Source organism: Notothenia rossii, assembly GCF_949606895.1.
Source record: "Notothenia rossii genome assembly, chromosome: 4".
NCBI classification, from domain to species: Eukaryota; Metazoa; Chordata; class Actinopteri; order Perciformes; family Nototheniidae; genus Notothenia; species Notothenia rossii.
In genome coordinates this window covers 11,512,485-11,527,548 of record NC_136902.1, presented here as the reverse complement: position 1 = coordinate 11,527,548, position 15,064 = coordinate 11,512,485, and the positions used below count along the sequence as shown (strand labels likewise).

The 15,064-nt window shown below is 38.4% G+C and overlaps 1 protein-coding gene across 5 annotated transcripts in view; it reads right to left on the bottom strand.

The window, feature by feature from the left end:
* LOC307037339 (ras-related protein Rab-7L1-like) overlaps positions 1 to 15,064 on the bottom strand; it is a 584,338-nt gene that overhangs the window by 262,220 nt on the left and 307,054 nt on the right. The window lies entirely within an intron of this gene.

Sequence of the window (15,064 nt, the reverse complement as noted above, 5' to 3'; positions counted from 1 at the left end):
AAAGAGCCAAGCAAAACATTTTATTCACACATGAAGAAAAGTAGGACTCAAAGTAATGACTGTTTAGTATGACTGATACACATATTTAAACATAAAAGCTTTTCTCAGACACAAATTAAAGACTTGGTAAGACATAATGGTACTCAGACTGGAAAGGCTTTGTGTATATCCTTGAACAAGTGTCCAAGCAGTCCCTCAGGGTGAGCAGAGCCAAGCCAAGATGACCATTCAAGAACCTTGAGGTCTTCCTCCAACAAACTCTCTGTACAGTTTCCATGTCCTTTGACGGTCGACCTAGCTCTTTCTATGTGTTGGGTTTGACTGCCGTCTGGGGGTTCACAAACCACCTGCTGTGGTTTATGGTGTAGTGGTTGTACCCCATGTTACTCAGCACTACACTCATCACTAATACTGCTACTTCCTGACTTAACATGCCGTTTAATCAGAGGGACGAGGTTGCATCTTGATCGTTTCTCCACTAGATCAACACTAGTCTCTGTCTTTTGTCTTTAACTCCTATCATTCCGAAGACCCAGGTAGGTCCAAAGCGTCCACGTGCATACTAACAACAAATAAATCATAACATCATCTTAGTTAACAACAAAATGCACACAAATTACAGTAAAAATGGTTGCACATCATGTTTCAAAATGCCATACTTGTTTATTAGGTGCATTGTATGACATGATGTAAGGATAATTGTACAGTAATGGTCCATATTGATATTCTTTTTCATTCTCTTGCACAAGAAAGCCCAGTCTATAACTGCCAAACATAGGAACTGGGTACAGTACCTTCTCCCAGACACAAATACTAAAATAAAATAGTTTACTTTATCAGCATATTTATTATTACTATTTATTTGATACCAATTTGGTAACAATTAATAAAAAGAACAAGGTTTGGGTTCGTTCTTCAGATGACTGTGACGTTAACGTGTAAGCTCAATAATGAACTCCATCTCAACCAACCATATTGTAATATCTAAGTAATCATCTTGAAATATGACATTCATATTTTTAAATATACACACATCTTATTGTGAGGTTGATTTCACATAGACTACGCCGCTCTTCAACACTACTTTGACGTTAGCTTGTCTACATAATCGATCATATCAAATTTAAATTAACCTTATCAATATATAAAGTTACCTACCTAATAAAATATCTCTAACTTACAAGGATGACCTTATTTTACCAACCTCAAACAGAAGCTGTTTGTTCTATAGTATTATCCCACTTAATGCTTAACACTTCTCTATTCCCTTTTAACTTGGAGGCTACGATTAGCATCGTTAGCACAGATGTACCTACCACTTGCTTAACACATGCAAGCCCAAGCCTTAAAATTAATTAACTTTAGCTGACTAAAAAAATAATCAGAACATGAATAAAGTACTCACATTTCAATTACTGTAAAACTGCATTCATGCACCGTCTGTTTTTAACGCGGAGCGAGTCACAACAGTCCGATATAGGCATGAAGAATAGTCCACAAGGCACCAGCACAACAAACAAGGCAGAGTACAAGTTATGTTCCCCGGATGGGCTGAGCAGGCTGAGTCCCTGTAGCATCACGGAGCTGCTAGCAGAGAGCCGAAAGCTAACAGCAGCAGTCACTGGACAGACCTGTCACTCAATGTGACCACGCCCGAATGTATGCATAACTGTAAAGCTTAATATAACTTAAACTAATTATAAATTGTAGTAACTCATTAATACATTGGAATGTGTTTTACACTTTACAAGGCTCCCTTTTGGCAGTTATAAATATTGGTAACTCATAAATAAATGGTCATAAAGAGATGTCAAGAAACATCAAGATGGATGGGGGGGCAATCAACTCAGTGGCCGTTTCTCAATGTCGAGTAAACCTGCTGCAGAGCCACTATTTCAAGTATACTACGTCATCGAGTGGTGCCGAATGACTGTTTAAATGCATGTTAAATGCCCAGCATTCGGCTCCACTCGATGACGTAGTACTTGAAATAGTGGCTCTGCAGCAGGATACTCAACATTGAGAAACGGCCAGTGAACAATAGATACCAAGGATGATGGCTGATGAAGAAGACGAATTAAGCTAAGTAGCCAATATAAGGCTTAGTCATCTTGCCGAATAGTGAGCCTGTGTTGATGTATGAAAACTACGTTAGAACTGGTTTATAAATAGTTTTTAATGATTAATAAAGTGTTTACAACCTAATTAATAACCTAATTATAAACCCTTTATGAATCCTTTATAAGGGTAGTCTTATTGTAAAGTGGTACCCCCTTATCTCTCCCCTGGGTGGCCTTTTGAACCCCTCTCTTCAGGCCAAGAGTCAATATTATATTTTATATTTTTTCCATAAATGTTATTAAATATATATTATTATACTATATTATTTTACATATTTATTTATTTTAGTTATTATATTATTTTATTTATTGTCTAATTGTCTAATTATTAATTATTTTAATTATTTATTCTATCCGAGCAGGAATGAAGGGACCTTCCCCACCCGTACCCCTTGTCCAGCATAGTTTGCATTTTTTAATACGTTGTTTCTATTTATATTTATATATTTGGTAAATAGTTTTAATTTTAATTTAATTTTTTTTTAAATTGACCACTTGTTTGCTTGGCTTGATTTTAAATAACAAAGGGTCCATATGAGGAGGCCATCCCTCCCTGCTTCTTTTAAATTACATTTTTTTCCAATATATATTTATTTCATGTATTACATTTGAATTATTTTATCCTTTATTATCCCTCCTTCACTGGATTCCTTCAAACCACCCGCAGAGAGAAATCATCTTGAATACTTGAGGTCTGTATGTGGAATATTTGAATTCATGAACCTGGGTCCTACTGTTTTTAATCACACTTCATTTTATGACAATTCGTTCCTTATTATTGTGTGTTTATTTATTTATTTATTATTTTACTTATTTATTCACCATGTTTTTTTTTTGTTGTGTGATTTCTTTACAAAACACTTTTTTACCTTAAACACTGCTCTATTAATTGTATTGTTTATCTGCATGCTTTTTCAAGATATTGTCATTGCTAGGCCTTTTGAAGGATTCCCTTAGGACGGGTCCTCGACAGCCACATCCTTTAGGGGTCCCCGTAAGGTTAGGAGATCTAGGTTTCCTCTGTGATCTGGTCCCCTCTTGCTATTTTAATTGATTTTACTTATTTGTATTACTTTTAACAGGGCTTTTAGAAACATTGCATGTATTTCCCATGGAGTTTTTTCTTGGAAAAATAAAAATACATTTGAAAAAAAAAAGTATATATTACACCGTGTTCTTTCATAACCATGTTGTTACAGTCTTAAGTAGTGAAGTATAAACCACTAGTAACAATATTAAATCGTAAACATGTATTACACATGAGCATTTAGAGCCAATGGAATCGAGGGGAACTTCCAAATACTCCTTATTTGGTAATATGTGTGTGTGAGACTACCGCATAGCCAAGACCGGAAGCTGCGATAACTAATTAGCAGCTAACTTTTACTCTCCGATTTTTACATAAAAATTGAATTATGGATTATAAATAAAAATAATTATTACCCAGAAACATTATCAACCTATGGATTAACCGATTCAGCCCTGTTTTTTCTCATTTTAATGCCATTGAACACGTCTTTTGATCAGATTCACAGCTATGGTGAGACGATCTCCCGTAAAAGCTCGGTATAGGTACGTGTTGTGATGTCTGTGTTTGCTTCCCCTGTCGCGAGTTTGGATCACTAAGTGATGATACTATATACCTAAATAATCTGTGGAAAAATGGTTTGTATCGTCAGTTAGCTGAGATTATTCCCGTTAATCTGGTATAACACATTAATAGGTTCTTAAATATTAAGATCCGCTGAGACACAGTGTCTTGAAAAAAAAAAAAAAAGTACCCACCGACGGGGACCTTGGGGCTTAACAGGTTTTCAATTCCATATTTATATATTATATACCACTTTTTATTGATCATTGTTAAGGCAATGTTTCGTGGCAGCGATGTCATGAGAGGTTGAATGATTTTCCATCACAATGTCCAAAGGGAAGGCTTCGTTGGCTCATAACAGAACATCCTTGGTGAGCCTCAGGTGTTTCAAAAGACCTCATCATGCTTTTCGACAATGTCTTATATATTTTCTTTTTTTGTGTTAAATCTGTCTGTTTCCTTTAAAATATAAACCTCTGTCCAAATGGGTGCAGCTTTAATACCAGGATAGTTTGGCTCCTTTGACTTGTTTCTGCTTCTCACACGCTTTCACCCTTCCCATTTTTCTTTCCTTCCCTGCCTTCTCTTTCTCTCTTTTCAGATTCCTGCCTTCCTAATGTATTCCTTCCATTTCCTACTATTCCATCACTCCTCATTTTTTATTCCAGTCTCCCAAGACCTTTTCAGATGTCAACTCCAGCAGATCTCTACAGTGAGGTGACTGCACTGCACAAATAATGATCAACTGGAGGTGGAGGAAGGGATGGATGGATGAAAGAGAGGCGTCACCTGCAGACAACAATCTGTTAACAAGAGTTTCTATGTGAGGTTCTACTCATTTGCTTTATATTATATAAGTATATATAAGTATTAGCTAACATTCTGTATTAAATCAAAAAAGGTGCAGCTGAGGCTAAAGGGAATTTCATTGGTTTTGCAAGTGTTCTGTCAAAATGTAGTTTCAAAAAAGTATCCGAAAAGCTACATATTCAACCTAGATCAGGGGTGTTAAACTCAAGGCCCGGGGGGCAAATCCGGCCCGCGACTTCACTTTATGTGGCCCGCAAGAGCTTGCAAAAGAATATAAAGTGTTTATTATATGGTTACATGCTACTTTACAGAAGCAGGTTGCCCATAAACTACATGTCCCACAATGCATCTCGTTTCCACACTGAAGAGACTTGCCATTATTTGCCCTGGATTTCTGCTTTCAGACGTAGTTAATTATTACCCTATCCGATAATAATCCAATTCAGAGACAATAATGTAATATAATAAATTATTTGATATACTGTATATATTATATATTTATATAGTTACAACCGGCCCTTTGAGTGCAACCATAATGCTAATGTGGCCCGCGATGAAATTGAGTTTGACACCCCTGACCTAGACGAAACGTCTGAATATTCAGAAGAATGTAATACCGGACAAACAAATAACCTAAAAGAATAGTGAAATCCTGTCCTGAAATGCCTCGACTGTAGTCCTTTGTTTGCTTTTGCAACTTAGTGACATCACCACCCAACTTCTATTGGTTAGCGCTCCAACACATTGTACATGAGGCTGAGGGGAGAGACATCTCCAAGTGGTTGACCAATCACAACAAAACCGGCCAACTAACCAATCAGAGCAGACTGGGCTCTGGTTTCAGACAGAGGATGAAAAGAGGTGCCACAGTACATGTCACAGCAGAGGCACTAAATACAAATATGAACCTGAACATAAGCATCAGAGGACCCATGTATTAGATAACCTACATTGGCAAATTATTCAAAGTCGAAACAGTTGAAATCACACTTGAAACGAAGATTTAGATCTACAATACTGTAAAACTCCATCAGCACATTGAACATTTTAATTTACTGGAACATTAGAAATGAAGGTCGGGGTGTAATGATATCCATTCAATCCTGACCGCATTCTGTGTTTTTGTTTTCCTCTCGTTCTCTTTTCCCCTGCTCCCTCTGCTGCGGGCCCTCTCTAATAAAGCAGCAATCCCATAATACTAATCTCATAAAGTAATGAATGCCCAACACTAAAAGCGTGGGTGGCTTTGTAATCAAATCAAACAGCTATAAACCATTATTGGTGTTTACAGAAATTGCTGAATATGGCGTTTAACATCAGGAGTATAAAACAATCACCGCTTGGTGGAATAACCACACAAATAAGAGTGAAAATAAAATGACATGATGTGATGTTTTAATCATCTTTCCTTTAACATCCCTTGAGACACACAACAGATGTAAGTATCTGATCAAATCAACAGCAGCCGCCTCCAAAATTAAAGTTAAAATTGGACTCAAGTTGATAATAACTCATGAGTCATATTGGCTCTGACTCACCCTGGACTAGAAAACAAATCACCACAAATGAACTGATGACCTTCAATCTGTTGCTTATGCTCTGAAAAGTAACACTTTAAAACATGTCCTTCCTCTGTTTCTTTACAAGCCAGCAAGGACAAACAAAATCAAAGCATTTCCAAAAACAATTCAGCCTTCGTCTTATTTCCTCTCAACAACAACACAGCTAACGAAGACTGACTAAATCCAGTTCTGTACCTACAGCATTTTACTACCTCTACGACAATGGTTAACTCTTACAGTTGACAATAACTGAAGAAACGCCTTGATAGTTTGGAGATTCTTTTGTAGCCAAAGATATTTTAAGAGGGGCCTCAAGGCTTAATATTGTGGGGGTGTGTATTACCCTGCCCCCCCCCCCCCCCCCCACTATTGGATAAGTTATGATTCTGAACAGGCTTTCCATCTCATGATGTTCAACAGTCAGCAGCTTACTGTTAACAGAGTTCTGTGTATCATATTGATTATATTGAAGCCACTGTAGTAACATCGAGGACGACTACGTTTTTATTTCTTGGATGATTAAAAGTCAGGCATAAGAAAGTTTGTGAGTGAGTGTGTGTTTGTGTGTATCTAAGAAGGAAACACACTGCAGATGTCTTAAGTTTTTCTGGCAGAATGTATCCCTAAGCCTATCCCCAACCCTGTAAGTCAGTTTTCTCTCCAAATATAACCTAGTGAAACACATCATAAAAATGGCCATCAGAAAAGGTCTTGGTTGTTCGATTAACTATCTCAATAGTGAGTTAAACATGTCATAATTATATTGTACATGAGAAATCAGTAAGAAAACGCTGACAGAGACCGTCACATTGGTTGTAATCACTGATCCCATTAGACCTGACGACTGCCATTTGTCAGAGGATATAACTTCTCCTGTTATTACTGTTGTCTCAACTGTGATATCTGTGTAGTCCCTAGTTACTTTGAAAGAATGGAACATGATTACATTAGCTTTTATGGGAAGCTGTACAGAAGCAGCTGTTATTGAATTTCGGTTCATATGAGGGAACACTGCATGCTGCTGTGCACTCAAATCAATACACATTATATTCACAAGCAATATAAATTCACATTCACGGGCTTCTTCAAACAGTTTTCCTTTCACCACGAATCAGTGGAAATTATTACAATCAAGTCTGAAATAAATTACTAACTCCACAGACATTCTGTATGCACAAATATGCAATGTTTAAACTGCAAAGGGGTGCATCTGGACAGAGCTATCACTCTCTGCTACTCTCCATGTGCCAGTGAGGAGGTATATGCTTTAATCTTTGCCTGGCATGGCGTGTCTCTTCACCGCTTCCTCAAAAACCCACTGTTTTCATTTCCGAACTACAATTTTTTCATAGATATGCCCTTTAAATATGCATATGTTCTTATAGGAGTAATGCAGGATAAAAAGCATGCTCCCATCATTAGGTTACACACAAGGCATCACAGTTGACAGCTCTATTTTGTTGTTCAAGGCTAACACCAGAGGTCAGTGATAAAAAATATAATGCAACTGCTAATATGCCAAGGGAAGTCTAGTTTCTCAGCGATGTGTCATTATAACATATGGTTTAATGTGAAATTGCAGAGGTAGGGTTTAGGTTACAAAATGACTTGGGAAAGATTGGAAGACATGTTTGCTTGGCTCAATTGTTGGTCCAATTGTTGGTATTTTATGTCCATTTGATGCCCTACAAGTGACACTAGGCTGCATTACTAGTTGATTTCAGTATGGGGCTTTCAGGGTGCAGGGCTTTATAAATTAGGAGTACTACTTCTATATTTTGAAAAAACAAACTAACTGCTAACTGAAAAAACTAACTGCCATCTGAAAAATACAATTTGGGTGCAGTAAAATGTCATCCTGAGCATCAATCAGGCCTTTGTGGAAATGGTTGGACTGTGGCACATGATATAGCAGTAGAGTGGAGGATAAACACGTACTGATGGTTATCCAAAGAATTGACTGTGTACCTCATGATAATTCATAAATTGTCCAGCCACTAATTTGTAAAGTAACTTTAATCTTTCAAATCAAACAAACTAGTAATATGCCATATTAAAAACTTGAAATTCACTTGCCAAACACTGAAAATACTCAACCCAGTCTCACGGCATTTCGTGTTATAGTCACAACATTTAATCTATTGATTCGGGTTCACCAACACGATTTCCTCCTTTTTTTCGTGTCACACAGAATGATTTTAAAAGCGATGTATTTCTATTGGTAGTATGTTTCGTGCCTGCAGCACGTCTTTTTGTCCATTCGGCTCTTGGAAGACCGGAAGCTGTGTGGTTCATAAAAACATGTTTTTACTCAATATCAAGCCACGATTATTTTTTTTATTTTAAATCGTATAATGTCAGACTTTTTTGTCGTCTGTGAGGAAAATAAATGGGGCTCAGAGCCTCAGAATACTGAAACCTGTATTTTTTAAATATTTTTTTCCTTCTAATTTGTTATTCTTTTCTAAATAACACACTGTTATTTACTCACCAATAACACACAATCAACCTTGTTTTTATTTATCTGTTTAATTCCATAATCTCTGGCTTTTTTGGCGTCCGTCAGGAACTGAATTTCAAAATAAAAAGAAACAGACGTTGGCATTTCGAGCGATTACCCAAGATCCTCAGCTATGGTTTAAGCTCGCTGATTGGATGTTTTAGCCGCAATGCATGTTGGGATTTGGTGTTTATATGATATGAAATCGGAAAAACATTTAAAAAAATAAAATAATACTTAATTCCGAGTGTTCTTGCTTTTCTCTTTGAAAGTCATCACATAACGGCATTGTTCGGCATGGTTCGGCTGCATTACATATTACAGATCTGCCGTAGTTCTTTATTTATAGAGCCCTGATGAGAAGACCTTTGGAAAAACTGGAAGAAATGCCGCCGAAACGGAATATTTGACGTGGATCATAAATATATCAACAATTAAAAAACATCTTCAATTTCTCCTCACACAATACGTCTCCTCGGAGTATCAACACTAATTCGGCTGACTTTTACATTTGATCTAATTCGTAGATAGGTTATATTATTAACACCATAACGGTGCACAGCTGATATAAAAGGACTTGTAGTTTTTAAAGATATTACTGATTATCTTTGAATATAAGAATGTAAATACTGAGTCTGAAATAGTATAGCAATATACTGTACAATTATGTGAAAACATGAATAAATCTACACATCTTCAGATGTTGTACATACATAAGTGTCATACACTAATAATACAAAGTTATTATGGGTGTTTACCTTGTGTGCACCGCCTAGTGGTTAAAGCATGTTATTGAATTATTGTTTGTATGTCTTATATTTGATGAAAAAAATATTAAGAGTACATACTTTCATAGGGGGAAAGTAGAAGGTCAATGATAGAAATATAGAATATAAAGAATCAAGAAGATACTATAAGTGATCTCTACAATAAAACAGTTTAGTGCAGGATGTACAAAGATATTAATAGGAAGAGGTGCAAAACAGAAAAACGAATTAACCTTGAGTTAAACATTAAATAATATTTTAGATTAAGGTCTTCTTTTAAATAAGAAAAAAGCTTTGGGGGTATCAAAAGATAAATATTAAGCCTGAACATCTTTACGTCTAATATATTGCTTTCCTGCAATGTTAACTATGTTGAAGAACTTATTTTAACTGATATTATATTATATTATACATATGAATTATACTCTTATGTATGTAGATAGTATAACAAATGTGCAGAATATGACAGTTTAATGGTGGAGCTATACACACATATTGATAGATGTCTTGTAATGCACTGTTGAGGAACCTCAGCTGCGACCCAAGTTTTTCATTCATTGCATATCTATACCATAGTTGTGTATAATATTATGATATGTCAATACATCTTAGAAAATCTTGAAATCTTGAAAGGTATGTGCAAAATAGCCATTATACAGTATTTAATTAACTATTAGTAGAGAATAGCGAATAATGAATTATATACTTTATTACTCGTTTCCATTCATGTCAATTGCAGATACATGTTTAGTCTTCTCAAGCACCAACTATCAAATATCTCTCCTGATTGTTGGTGTAGCAGGTTGGTTCTAGATGTCCGGAGACATCTTTTGAAGCAGGGGAGAGTGTAGCAGGTTGGAAATGCTGTTAAAGGTGACCTATCATGCAAAATGCACTTTTGTACGTCTTTTCTACATGAATATGTGTCCCCGGTGTTCCAGGGAACTCACCAAGTGTCAGAAAGCACAACCCTCTCTATTTCCCTCCATACCCAAATCTCTTAAAAAGGGGCTGCAACGGATCTGATACAGACGGATCCAGATTTGAACACTTCTATGACGTCACAGAAGTGGCGCTACGTCTATTGGGCCAACTCCACCAATCAGGAGGAGACAGCCACGGACATTGCCGTTCGAAAGCGCTGGAGACGCTGTAGTACATATGCCAGGCCTGTAGATAGTGCTGTTCTCACAGAATCAGCCCATGCAAAGACAGTGTCAAATTGAGCGAAATGAGGAATGGCTAAAATGCATGATCTGTTTGGTATTTTGAAAAATAAAAAGTATAAATATGCCTTATATAAGTATGGTCCTACACTATATTATTCAAATATAGCATGATAGGTCCACTTTAAGTTTAAACAGACACCCCCCCCCCCCCTATTTTTTTTAAATAATATAATCTTCCTAAAATGTATACAATACACTGTAACGTCAGTAGATGGCGCCCTGGCCCAGCTCATGCGCATGTCAGAAATAAACGTGTGTGATCTACAGTCCACTATGGTGTGATCTGAGCAAGACGCTAACTTTGGTCCTCTCTCTACAAATCCACAGGTACTGGAAAACTAACGTTTCTGTCTTTAGCTTGCATCGAGATATAATGTAAATGCACTGTCAATGGTTTAGCAATGTTTCACGGGATTTGTGATATGTGTGTAAGTGTAGCCAGTGTCCTTTTGTAGCTAATTGTTCTGGTTAGCATCGCCATGCTAAGTATCTGTTTTCATAAAACACAGTTTTACACAGTAGTTTTGGACGTGTAAGTAACTGACATTCAACACTGTGGCATAAGCAAATGCATTTTACATGTTGTTAAGAGTATTAGCCAGCCAGCAGTGAGTAAATGGTGATGAGGAAAATACCATCGTCAAGCTAGTTTCACACACGTGTTGCTGTTAAGTGAGTGTGTGTTTTGAGTTATATTATTTTGGTACCTATTCATATGCTAAGTTAAGCCGATTATTGTTTACGTGGAATATATGTTAAATCATTTTAATTCATATGCATGTATTTCTTAGTTAGGCAGAATGTTTTATATTATTTATACTTTTTATATGTGTTGTCTGTAAGACGGTTTGATATTAATTTATAATGCATTTTAACTGAGAGCCTTGACATAATGTGACTGAACTGTATGCCATTGATGTCAGAAATAAACGTGCTGTGATCTGAGCCATGCCCGGCGCCGTGGGAGGGCCAGGGAGGGCCAGGCCCTCCCATTTGACATTCCTGCCCTCCCCCAATAAACAAGTTTTTTTATTATTTATAACATTTAAAAAAAAAAAATTTAATTTTTTTTTTATTATTATAAATAAACGGTGAACTTTTATGCTACGATGTATGTGATGTCAGATAGTAACTAAAAATAAATTGCAGGCTACGTCAAATAAATTCATGTGTCTGTTGTGATTTGTGATTCGTCCACATTGAGACCAATCACAGCGTCACACCCTGCCGCCTATTCTGGATTTGTTTATTGTGCATTCTGTAGACTCCCATTTCTGTTTGAATTACAAAATGGACAGCAGAAGTTGGCTTAAAAGGTCTAAGGATTTATTGAAACGAAATAGCGATGAAAGAACTGCAGCCGATGGTGCTGCTGGCGACCCTGCACCTGCCGTTGCAGCAGCACGCCTTAAAGACCCTGTGAAGTGTGCACCTCTGCATGATCTGTTATGCTAATACGTATAGTAATGACCAAAATTGTCCATTGGAACCCATATCAAAAGATGTTGGAATAGCAACGAATTTGACGAGTTTTGAATTTGCCGGGGAAATCTGCAGTCGACCTTCGCCTTCGTGGGCGTGGCTTGCGATCTACTGCGTGACTTCACGAGATGGACGCCGCCGCACTGTTTACATTCACCACCGTTCATTTTTTCTCTATTTCAAAGTCGAATTTCTCAACGTTTTTGAGCTAGTATTTTCCTGGAAAGTGTGTCGGAGTCGACTGGAAGTGATTGCCAATCGAGAAAACCTGACAATGGAGGCGACAGTGAAGAAAGAGGGATGAAAAACACAGGGGAAACGATGCATTGCCGCTGGCTGTAGTAATGTCAAGTCTGCCGAAGTGGCAATGTTTCTGTTCCAAAAAGATGAAGGTGAGCCTGGCTGGTGTCATTGTTTCGTAGATTCTTTGATTGATCATGATAAATAAAGGCCACTGGTCGATTCGAGAGAGAGAGAGAAAGAGAGACTGAGAGAGTTACAGTGTTGTCGTTAGCATCTGGTGCTAGCTCGGAGCTAACGGAGATTAGCTGTTTCAACAATAAGGAGAGGGAGAGTGCTCTCCTGTGGGACTGAGAGAGATAACGTCAGCTCAGGGAGGTAAACTGTAGCCTATGTTATCTCAGTGGGTTTGGTCATCTATGTAAACAAATATTTCCATCTATGTAATATTAGTTGTATAAAATAGGTTAAGAAATCCTTCCAATGTTTTTTGATTATTGAAATATATGTTTCATATGAGTGTTGAGAGCTGTATCCATAAATCTCTTAATGTTGCCCTCAAAGTGCACCAAATTGATCACTTTCCTCATCTATCCTGTCCGAAAAGCTGTCCAAATCAATAATTTCTCTCACTAGTATCACTTTCCAAACTCTCCGCCATGTTTACAATCGCAACTGGGTACATCTTGTGACGTCACAGCCACTATCATCTGCAACTTCCGTTAGGCTCGGACGGCAAAATTAATAATTCATTAATTCATTAATTATTAATTATTACAAATTATTTTAGCCATGAACAGGCACAATGATATGTAAGCAATGAAACTGCCATTTCATTTTGGTGCAAAAACATGCACTTCACTGGGTCTTTAATGTCACAAGCTTGACCTCGGCAAACCCCGGGGCTGAGTTAGCGAGCCCAGCGAGCCCTTGACTCATCAAGGCGGCCGCCACCAACGCTGTCCTCCAAGGCACAGCTCCTTGTGCCCCTACCATCACCACCTGCGTTGCCACACCCTGTACAACACCCGCCATCCTCCTCCTCCGTGCCGGTGCCTCCACTACAGACGCTACCTTGCAGCACATCAACAGGTAGGCTACTTTTGGGCCAGCAACCGCTCAAAGACCAACAGCCCCGGCCCCCAGGTGATCTTGGGGTTAATAAACCCAACCAGGTGAAACTGGATCGTTATCCAGGGAGATTGTTTTCAGGAAAGAAGCGCACTTTTGCCACTGCATGGTACTACAACAGGCCATGGCTTGAATATTTGTTAAAATCAGACGCAGCCTTTTGTTTCCCCTGTAGACAGTGTAAAGTATATACGTCTTCATCTGATGCGGCTTTTGCGACTGGAAACACGCATTACAGACTGATAAAGGACTGCTAAGGCATGCCGCATCAAAAAACAGATTTCATGTGAGAGTTTGTGGAGAGAGAGAGAAAGATATGCGAGGAAACAAATAAGGAAATGAGTACTTTGGTGCAGATCAGCTGGCACGGAACCGTTATTACATGTCAGCTGTCGTTGATATTATAGCTTTTTTAGCCGTCAACCAACTCCCTCTCAGAGGTGACCACGATTCACTCCACAGCATGTCCGAGTCAGGCAGTGGGCTCTTCCTATCGCTGTTTGAGTATACGCTGCACAAAGATGCAGAGTTGGACAAAATAATGTTCTAAGTTAGCTTGGCTCATACTTGCCAACCTCGAGACCTCAGAAATCGGGAGCATTTCAAAATGCAAAATTAGGGGGGGGGGGGGGGGGGGGGGCGGTGTGCTAGTTTATCGCCGGAGATGTTAGATTAACATTAACATGCTTATTGTAGTTCTAAGTGCAGCATGTAGCACCATCCTTGATGGAGCATATGTGTGGGCAGGAAAGGAGTGAGCAGAGAGTAGAGTAGTTGTCGATTCTTGTTCTGTTTTCTGTGACTGTCTGCGTCACCCTGTCAGACTTTAAGTTGCGCCCGCTACTAAAGAGATGTGTTACCATGGAAACCAAACAATGGTGTAGCTGTATTAAAGTCCGAGTGGAAACAGTCCTGAGTAAATATGATTTTGTCAGAAATCGGGAGAAATATGACCCCGGGAGGAAACCGGGAGAGGGCAATGAAATCGGGAGTCTCCCGGTAAAATCAGGAGGGTTGACAAGTATGGGCTGAGCGAAAGGATGCACCTGCAGTGCATAGAAATAAACCATGCCCAAGGAGGGCAACAGTTCATCGTCTCCGTCTCTACTATTTCTCTCCGAGTGCAACAATGAGGAAGCTGCCATCCTTACCCAGTGTGTGCCTTGCTCGTGATTTACCAGTGTTTGTGTTGCCACGCAAACAATGTTTCAAAAGTGGTTTCTATGTTGCCCTTTATTTGTGTATGTATTTGCGATAAGTGTGTGTCTTTACACAATGCTGTTGGCCTTGCTGTTTGATACATATTGTGCCGCAGGCCCGCAGGCCCGCAGCACGTGACGGTTTTGTGTGCCCTCCCATGAAAATCATATGCCCTCCCTTTAGATTCGTTCTGGCGCCGGGTCTGATCTGAGCAAGACGCTAACTTTGGTCCTCTCTCTACAAATCCACAGACACAGTTTATATGTTGGTTACACAGTGCTCCTTAGCCTTTGAAACCCTTGCTGCTGGTCCAGATTAACCCTAGGTCTGGTGCCGGTAACATTGGCACTTGACAATCACCTTCCCTGAATTTTACTCAGGTGTAACTAAAGTCTGATTTAAGGGTTGTTTATATTTCACATCATTAATCAG